General features: G+C 51.6%; 4 non-coding genes across 4 annotated transcripts; 2 read left to right on the plus strand and 2 right to left on the minus strand.

The window, feature by feature from the left end:
- The first annotated feature begins 387 nt into the window (after window positions 1-387).
- On the plus strand, window positions 388-459 carry TRNAC-GCA (transfer RNA cysteine (anticodon GCA)). Its single transcript has one exon. It is a non-coding gene; the product is annotated as a tRNA-Cys (tRNA).
- A 2433-nt stretch (window positions 460-2892) lies between these two features.
- On the minus strand, window positions 2893-2966 carry TRNAI-AAU (transfer RNA isoleucine (anticodon AAU)). Its single transcript has one exon. It is a non-coding gene; the product is annotated as a tRNA-Ile (tRNA).
- Window positions 2967-5169: 2203 nt separating this feature from the next.
- On the minus strand, window positions 5170-5274 carry TRNAR-UCU (transfer RNA arginine (anticodon UCU)). Its single transcript has 2 exons — window positions 5238-5274; window positions 5170-5205 (listed from the first exon to the last, which is right to left on the minus strand). It is a non-coding gene; the product is annotated as a tRNA-Arg (tRNA).
- A 3726-nt stretch (window positions 5275-9000) lies between these two features.
- Window positions 9001-9082, plus strand: TRNAL-UAA (transfer RNA leucine (anticodon UAA)). The gene has a single exon. It is a non-coding gene; the product is annotated as a tRNA-Leu (tRNA).
- The last annotated feature ends 355 nt before the right edge of the window (window positions 9083-9437 follow it).

Raw genomic sequence — 9437 nt, forward strand, 5'->3', positions numbered from 1 at the left:
TATTTTGAAATAGCAGAAGTGGAGCATGTACACGCGCCTCATTTTGAAATAGCTATTTCAGAATAGGCATTTTTCTGCGTACAGTGAGGTCTACAGAAGTTGGAATTAGCCGTCCGTTATTTCAGAGTTACTTCAAAATAACGGAATTGCTGTCTAGACTCTTGCCTTGTTATTCTGGAATAACGGCCATTGTTCCAAAAGAACTTTTCCGTGTGGACAGAACCTCTGTCCTGCCCCAGTTCTGATGCTTTCTGGACAAACTCTATGTTAGGACCAGTCACAATCTGGGGTCAGTGAGGGTCCGTCCCCCCTGAGATGTGTGTGACACAAAAGCCTCCTGTTCCCCACCCACTTCTCAATACTGGCTGCAGACACTTTTTTTCATATGGGGGTGTAGCTCAGTGGCAGAGTGTTTGACTGCAGATCACATGGTCCTTGGTTCAAATCCAAGTGCCCCCTGCAAGAGTGTCTATTTAATAGAGACACTTCCTTTCTATGTGAACTCTTTGAATGAATACAAACCTGTAGGCTACATCTACATGGCAGGGTTTTTGCTCAATGTTCTTGCACAAAAACGTGCAGAGCACAGCACGAGTGTTCTTGCATAAGTAAATTTGCACTACATCATTGGAAAACAATGCTTCTTCCAGAAGAGTTATTCCTCTCCCCACGAGGAATAAGCCCTCTTGCACAAGAGCTCTTCCACAAGAGGGCAGTGTAGACAGGGAACATGAATTTCTTGTGCAATAAACCCGTATGGCTAAAATGCCCATCAGAGTTTTCTTGCACAAGAGAGCAACCACACTGCCATGGACGCTCTTGCACAAAAGCACATCTCTTGTGCAAAGCACTTGGCTGTGTGGACATGTTCTTGTGCAAGACCTTTTGCACAAGAACACTTACGCAAAACAGTTCTTATACAAGAAGGCTGCAGTGTAGAAATAGACGTCGTGTTATGATGGTGTTTAGGTCAGTAACTGGGGCCACTAAATGGTGCTTGTGACCTGTAACCTGTCAGTCCCCGTAATACACGAGGTTCGAAGGGATGCCGGAAAGGATGAGACCGTAACTGGGGGTTTCAAAAAGCACAAACTGATTTTATTTTGATGACGCCAGACAATCATCAGAACAAAAATTAAACAGATTGCCAGACAACACAAAACAATTCCCTGAGGCTTTTCTAAATCACAATAATTCCCAATAACTGCCCAGGGGTTAGGAACAGTTGAATTAACACTGGTATTGTCCATAGGGCTGATTATTTACACAACTTTATACAAGGAAACAGTAAAAAACCTAAACCACAACTATTTATAAACTAACTTAGTAACTTTTTAGCCACTGTCACTTGACAATCAATAAGGACAACTAAAAAACCAATTAGGATAGGGATGATGGCGGGAGGGGGGTGGGTTATACCAGTTCTGGAGACAGCAGGAACACAAGTACCGGTCACACGCTCATAAACTGTCTCCACTCGGGTCGACCAACTCGGAGTACGCTCAGTAAGACTCGAGAGCGGGGGGTGCAAGGCGTCTGGGTGATCAGGCCAGGCGTTCACTCGATGCGAATCCCCAGTGAGAGAGGGGCTGCCTGCCTGTTTTATTGCCTGTGAACTTATCACCCCATAGGTTGGTTTTTGCTGCAGTGGGTGGAGTAGCAGGCCTGAGCAAAAGTCAGCCCATTGGCTGATCTTTCACTGCAATGGGTGGAGCGAGCAGGGGAAGATTATTAATTTACATGCCCTTATATGGAAAACACTCCACCTCACAGACAGAGCCCACTATACCAGCCTTAGAGGTATTACAGGCTATGGCTCCCTGTGACGGGCAGCCATTGTTGTAGTTCTGACTCGGACATAACCTAGGGATCCATGTTGGATCCCCTCAGGCACCGGCCACTCAGAGACGGGTCAGAACTGGATTTTTCTGCCAACTGGCACGAGGATGCCTGAAAATAAGTGGCGGAACAGCTCTGCACAAGAGGGTTTTTTTGTGCAAGAAGGAGCAGTGTAGACAGCTTCTTCTTGCACAAAAGTCTCTGCTGCAAAAATGATGGCTCATTAGGTATGCAAATGAGGTGTGGCAATATTCATCCTCACACTTCATTTGCGTATCTTATTGCACAACAATGTGCGGTGCAGACATAGCCAAGGAAGCCAAACCCTGGCATTACCAAGGATTTGCAGCAAGCCAGTATTTCACCAGCGGGTCCCACTGAGGTCGTGGTGCAGGATTCAGACTCACTTGCCGAGGAAGGCTCTAGAATCTTCCTGCTTTGCACAAAATTTTTTAAGCTTAGACAGAAAGCACAGGGGCCATGTTTACACTGACGGGTTCTTGAGCAAGCAATATGCCAATGAGGCTAAGCGTGGACTATCACACTGCTCCTTCATGCACAAGAAACCCCCGTGACAATAAGCAGCGGAACGGCTCTGCACACGAAGGCTCTGTCTGCACTGGTGGCTTCTTGCACAAGAACACGGCCACATAGGGCTGCTGACGCAGGTGACCAGGTGGTTGGCAGCAGTGTTGTGGGCCGGGCACATGCCCCAGGCCACCTGGACATATGGAGCCTCCCTCTGTGGCTTGGGCTGGAGGAACCTGCCCCCTGCAGGGAGCCTTGGGCCAGCCACTGCAGCAGCAGGAATTTGGGAATCACGTCACCCCACTGGGGCAATGGAGGGAAGAGAAGGGTTTTCCCTGCCATTAGGGAAAGCAGGCCAGGCCAAGGCCCTTTTAGCCACTGGGGCTGTGCAGGCTGGAGCCTCCTCCTATGAGCTCTCTGCTCTGCTTCCTGCAAAGGTCTCAGCTTCTTGTGTGTCTCTGCTTCCCTTTCCATAGCAGGCAGCTAAAGGGTGGGTGAGGACAAACACCACAGCAAACATCTCAGTGGCCAGCATGGGGCTTGAACCCATGACCTTGGCATTATTAGCACCATGCTCTAACCAACTGAGCTAGCCAGCCTGCCAAGACTAAGCCCACAAATGGCCCTTTCAGAAAGGCACCTCCGGCAGTTGCCGGGATGACTGGAGCTGCCAATGGCTCTTCTCTGACAGCGCCACTAGTGACTCACTGTGACGTGGGCTGGCTAGTCCAGCTGGTTTGAGGTGTCACAGAAATCCAGACTCAGGGTTGGAAGGAGAGAAACACTTTCATTAAGAGCTGTGGGAAGTTTCAAAAGAAAGACTTCCAAAATCAAGTATCAGAGGGGTAGCCATGTTAGTCTGAATCTGCAAAAGCGACGAGGAGTCCTGTGGCACCTTATAGACTAACTGAAGTGTAGGAGCACATGCATCTGACGAAGTGGGTCTTTGCCCACGAAAGCTTATGCTCCTACACTTCAGTTAGTCTATAAGGTGCCACAGGACTCCTCGTTCCAAAATCAAATGTCCATGGTAACCTTATATACATTCATGGTTGCACACAAAATAGAATAGACATCACATAAGCTAGTGACAGCGTTACAATTGGCTTAATGCTTAAAGCTACTTTTATCTCAATATGCAGAGATAAACTTAGTTACATGGGTGTTAGTCTCATCCTTGCAGCAGAAAAGCTAGATCAGGCTGGTTTTAGTAGGTTCACTATCTCTCACACACAACGCAAGGTCACGTTCAGTCAGTTGCATTCACACTTCACATTGTTCCTTTTAACAAAATACATTTTCCTTCTCAGAGGTTTGGTCATGGTTGCTGGCGGTCAGCATGGCATGTCACCCTCCTGTCACACTTGGTGCCAGAAGAACAAAGCTTGCAAAGGAGTTTGAATTCCCTCCATCTCCCCATGCTGCAGCGGTAAAAGAAATCCTGAAACCGTCCCCTTCTCCTGTCGCTGGAGAGATGGAAATGGGGCCGTTCCTTGTGAGGAAAGAAGTGGGTGTGTCAGGAGGGGGATTTGTGCTCAAACCTCCCCACAGACCAGAACCCCCCATTAGGGGCAAGAAAGAGCCTTGAGTCAGGCACTTGAGAACTCTTGTTCCTGCTACCCTATGATGGCATATTAGGAAAGCTATTGCACTAGCCTGGTTAGCTCAGTTGGTAGAGCATAAGACTCTTAATTTCAGCATTATGGGTTCAAGCCTCATGCTGGGTGATGCCCTTCTTTAACTCACTCTCAGTTTTCACCAGGGTTTTAGAAAGAAAAAGTCTAGCCCTGGGGTCCAGCTTTAGTAGAACCAGAGAGAAAACAAGCTGCAAGTTCCATCTTCTGAGGAGAAGGGAAGAGGATTTTCTTCTCCACATCAGCCTAGGGAGGAGAAAAAATAACCTTTGGCCTGCTGATTTTCCCCCGTCAGCTTCTGTAGCTTCACCTCCTGCCACAGCAGCTCCAGCTTTGAGCTCCAAATCTCAAGGGGCTGGTGAGGAAATGAGGAGCTGGCAGCTCGGGTTAGTGGCTTCCCTGAGAACCAGAGGTAGAGTGTTCACAAGGTGCATTCCCCTCCCCCGCAGAGCAGGGTGTTAGAAGGACTGAGTAACAGAACAGTCAGACAAGTTTTGCCAAAGTGTGTTTCTGTGGTGCAGTGATTTTCGCTGTTGCCTAACATGCAAAAGGTCCCTGGTTCAAAGACAAGCTCTGCTCTTATTGCTGCTCCCCTGGATGCCCAGGTAAGTGCAACTGCTGCTTACTAGCCTGTTCATGAGCCCAACACCCACGTGACAGAGGAGTGACATCAGCTGAGAATGCCCCTTGCTGCCAGCCTGCGGAAGGGAGATGAATCAGGCCAGGCAGCTACTGGAGGCTTTTGGCTTGGCCTCCCCTGCCCTGGAAGGCTGGTGTATTGCGCTGGCTCTGCCTGCTGCCTCCCTTGTGTGACTTGCCCAGTGTAACAGGCCAAATGTCAGAAAAGCTTCTTCCAAAAAAAGCAGAAGAAAAAGCTGCACAAATTGGGTTTTGAAATTTGCGTAGGTTTTTCCAGAAGAGCAGTGCAGTGTAGACACAGCCTGAGTGTTGCTCAGCACTAGTAGGAGACAGGGAGGGACAAAATGGTCTAAAGGCACCTGCAGCCTTTCAGAACCACCCTCAGCCCAGCCCCAAGAACCAGCCCAGCCCCAAGAACCCCACTCACTGGGGTCTGCTGGGAACTGCCTGGACTCAAGCCCACCCCTGTGTCACCCTAAGGATTGCCTGGTCTGTAAAAGGTGCCCTGGAAATGAGAAAGCAGCTAAAGTGACTCTGGTGGGACTTGAACCCACAGCCTTTGAATATCTTGCTGGGCTCATGTTACCGACCACAGCCAAGAAGTCCAACATGCTTTCCATTGCACCACAGAGCCTGCTGGCTAATTGAGTCTGAAATCTCCACTTTGCAGCATGGCAATTGCTGGGGGGAAAAAAAGGAGGAGCCAAATCTGTCTCTTTTGGGAGAGCAGGTAGGAAGAGGGAGGGGGCCACTGAGCCCCTGACCCTTAAAGTAAGAGATAAGAAGTGAGCTGCACTTGGAGAATGTGGGCATCAATCCCACTGCCTCTTGCATGCTAAGCAAGCGCTCTACCACTTGAGCTAATTCCCCTGCTGGGACAAAAAGGAAGCTCTCCTGCCACACGCACATTGTTCCAGAGCCCACAAGGTTCCTGCAGATGCCCAAGGCGTCTTTCGGAAAGGGCCACTTGTGATTTATTTCGAAGTAAGTGCTGTGTAGCCAGCCCAAATTACAAAATAAGCTATTTCAAAATAGGCGCATTGATTATTTTGAGCTATGGGATGCACCCCTAGTGAGTTAGAGCTGAACTCTGCCCCCAGCTCCCTGCTCCACCCACCCAGGTACTGACTCCCTCGCTGCCATGGGACTGTTTGCATTGGCCTCTTCTCTCTGTAGCCAGGCTTCAGCCAGGACTGAGACTCAGGGGAAACCTCACAAGGGAGATTCCAGGCAGCCAGGCCATGGGGGTCTCAGAGATGCCCCAGCCCTGCAGCCTGTCCCACCTGGCTGTTGCCATGGTCCCTCTGTGAGGTCACTGCCTCCCAACCAATGAGCTGAGGTGCTGCACAAGACCCTTGTGATGTCACTGCTGCCTCCCAGGGCTCATGTCCTGCCCCTGGCCAGCCCCTTGGCATGTGTGAGCTGCTCCCCCTCAGCCCCCGTCACTCAGGGCTGGTTTTGGGGTTCAAGCAGGGAACATCAGAGGCTGCTCAAGGGGGACATATTGGGGCCTGTGAGTGTTGCTGTCCCTGCTGTACAGACAGGGCCATAGAGCCTCAGGAGGCTGTAGCCGTGGGAGACACTTCCCTGGTTTCGGGAGGGAGACGAGACGTCAGGGCCCATGACTCGGAGCCAGCTACTGATACCCATGGAAAGCTGATTTTCAGAGGGGTGTGATCAGCCCTTCCTGTGTATCTGGCTTCTTCACAGGGGCTTAATCAGGAGCTAAAAGTTGAAGAAGGGCCATTTAGAAGGGTGAATTTCTTTCCCTGGCAATTTTTTCTGTGTGCTGCATGGGCCTAATGGGCAAGGCACTGGCCTCCTGAGTCAGGTATTGTGGGTTCAAGTCCCAGCTGGGGTGACAGTTTCCTTTCACTGACAAAGAGTTCCTCTGCTCTCTGAAGTAGTTGGCAAGGATGATCACCAGTTGCTGTCTCCTTCTCTACAGAAACTGTTCAGACCCCTCACTAGCAAGTGCTGGTGTTAGGTGCAGATCTGGTTGCTAAAAGCCCAGGTGTCCGAATGAAGGGGCACATTTTGCTCTAGAAGGCCCAGGAGTGACAGACAGAGGGAGGTGGCTGTAGCAGGGTCTGTCTGGAGACAAAGAGGAGCCTGAGGATGAGAAGGCCCATGAGAGGCAGAGACTCCAGAGCAGTGAGGGGCTAGTTATTTGGTCTGGCAAACTGACAGACAATCCCCAGGCCCTGAGCATGGTGCGGGCGAGGCCCATGGGGCAGTTTGCCTGGTGGGGTTTGGGGGGTGGAGAAGCTGTGAAGCTCCGTGAGTGGATAAGGTCCCTGGCTGAGCTGCTCCACCTGCCGTGTGTGTGACTCAAACTGTCCCTCGTCCCCTTTTGTGTGTCTGTTGCGCTTCCGGCGTCTTTCCTCAGGCACGTTCATCCGGCAAAGACCCCCCCAGCGATCTTGTATCTTCCTTTGTGCCGCTCAGCCGCAGACACTGCCAGGGCTGGAAGGAAATTGCTGCACTTTGGGAGTCAAAGGTGTTATCTGGGACCATAAAGCAGTTTCACCCAGGAGGCTGAGAAGGGCACCATGGCTCAGCTGGCTAAAGTGCTTCTTTCATAAACAGAAGATCCTGGGTTCAATTCCCAGGGGTGCCTTATTGCAGCCTGTGCTCACATTTTCCTATGTCCTTCTGGGACACAGAAGAGGCCTCCTCTGGCCACCCATTGAACTGCGGGTTCAGGAAAAGGCTGATTGGGGAGGAGTGTTGGGAAGAAGGAAACCACAAGTGAGAAGCACCTGATGCCCACAGACTCTCACTCTCCATGGCTGCAGGAGCTGTAGAGGTTGCACCCTCAGGCTCTCTGAGCACGGACACCCCCAGGGAATCACAAGGGTGTGTGGTGCTGGCTCTCCTGTCCCAGCAATTGCAGTCAGAGCCCTGCCTTGCCAGTCACAGCAGCCTCTGCATCCGCATCTTGGAGCTGTGATCCGAGGGGCAGTCTCTGCGGGCCCAACAGTCCAGGTGGAGGAATGTGGACATTTGTGAACATATGAACATCAGAACGGCCGTACTGGGTCAGATCAAAGGTCCATCTAGCCCAGTGTCCTGTCTGCCAACAGTGGCCAGCACCAGGTGCCTCGGAGGGGGTGGACCGAAGACAATGATCAAGCGATTTGTCTCCTGCCATCCGTCTCCAGCCTCTGACAAACAGAGGCCAGGGACACCATTTTATCCCCTGGCTAATAGCTTTTATGGACCTAACCTCCATGAAATTATCTAACATATGGCCCAATGGCTGATGGCCTTGCAGAGAAAGGCCACCTCCCCCCTCCTGCATCCTAGACCAAGTCAGACCCAAGGTCAACGAATTGTGGGAGGGGTATGTGAGGGCCCATGAGGGCAGGTCCCGCTCTAGGGAAGCACCGCAGCACTGTGCATACTGTGAGGAACTGGACCGAATCCCGGGGTGTGGGGAGCCCCTGTCTCCAGGGATAGTTGTGGAGTCTGGGATGGAGACACCTGGGCAGCAGCGGCCGCAGCTTCAGGATGACAATGCTGATGACCTGCAGCGCCAGGACTAGGAGGAGAATTCCAGAAGCTTTGTGACCTTCACCCTGGAGCCAGTCCCCAGACGCAGGAGGACTCCCAAACATCTTCAGACAGCGGGGAGGGAACATCAGGTGCGTGCTGGGAGGTTGCAACACCCAGGACATGTTGACACTTGCAGTCTCCTTCAGGAGAGGGATGCAAATGGAGACATTCAAAATTGTAAATGAAACCGGGATTTAAATATTCTGCGCTACATTTGCATAATTACATCCGGGCGCTATTTCGCAATACTTTATTTTGAAATAATTAACACTGTTTAGATGCAGTTATTTTGGGAGGAAACCCTTCTTCTGAAATAACCCTTAAACACTCCCCTCTGGTCTGGACCTAACAGCAGTGTCAGCGTTTGCTAGTCGGGGCTCTGGACAGCACCTGCACAGAGGGAGATGGCAACTGCGGGACGCCCTGGCCAACTGTCCCAATGTCTCACAGCTGAAAAGAAAACAAAAGAGGCCAATGCAAACAGCCCCTGGCAGCGAGGGAGTCAGCACATCGGTGGGTGGGGCAGGGAGCTGGGGGCAGAGCTGGGCTCTAACTCACTGGGTGACCTTGGCCCATTCAGTGAATCTCTCCCTGCCCCCATGGCCCTGTCTGTACAGCAGGGACAGCAACACTCACAGCCCCACAGGAGGGGGCTAGTTTGATGCTTCATCCCATGGCCCAGCAAGGAGCCCCCAAGCTCCCTCTGTGCTCAGGTTTGCCGTGTGAATTCTGTGGGGCAGGTGCCGTCATGCCTGGGCACTGGGATTATTTACCATGGCCCTAGGGCATTATTGCAGTTACAGCTGTGATGGACGAGTGGTTAATGTGTTGGATTTAAAATCCAATAGGGTTTCCTTGTGCAGGTTCAAATCCTGCTCACAGCGAGGGCTGAGTTTTGGCCACACCCCAACCAAGGCCACAAGCTACATAACGCCTGAGCCACTCTCCCTGTCCCCAGTCAAATCCTTTCTGTGCCTTTCCAAGAGAGACGTGGGCCATGGTGCCTCATGCAGCCTCTGCCCCTTGCCCAACGCCCCATGGCTCAGCCCTACCACCGAAGGCTGCCCTGCTCTAGAGTGGGATAGGAGTTGATCCAAAGGACCAAAGGTCCATCCATAAAATGTTGGGGATATGATGTGGGTCACTCCTCCTCAGGCACACAGCCCCCGCCTCCCCCCCGCCCCGCTCTCCCACTGTTGGGAGCAAAGGTCTAGAGAAGTACGGGGGGGGGGGGCCTTG

This window comes from Pelodiscus sinensis, chromosome 26 (genome assembly GCF_049634645.1).
Source record: "Pelodiscus sinensis isolate JC-2024 chromosome 26, ASM4963464v1, whole genome shotgun sequence".
NCBI classification, from domain to species: Eukaryota; Metazoa; Chordata; order Testudines; family Trionychidae; genus Pelodiscus; species Pelodiscus sinensis.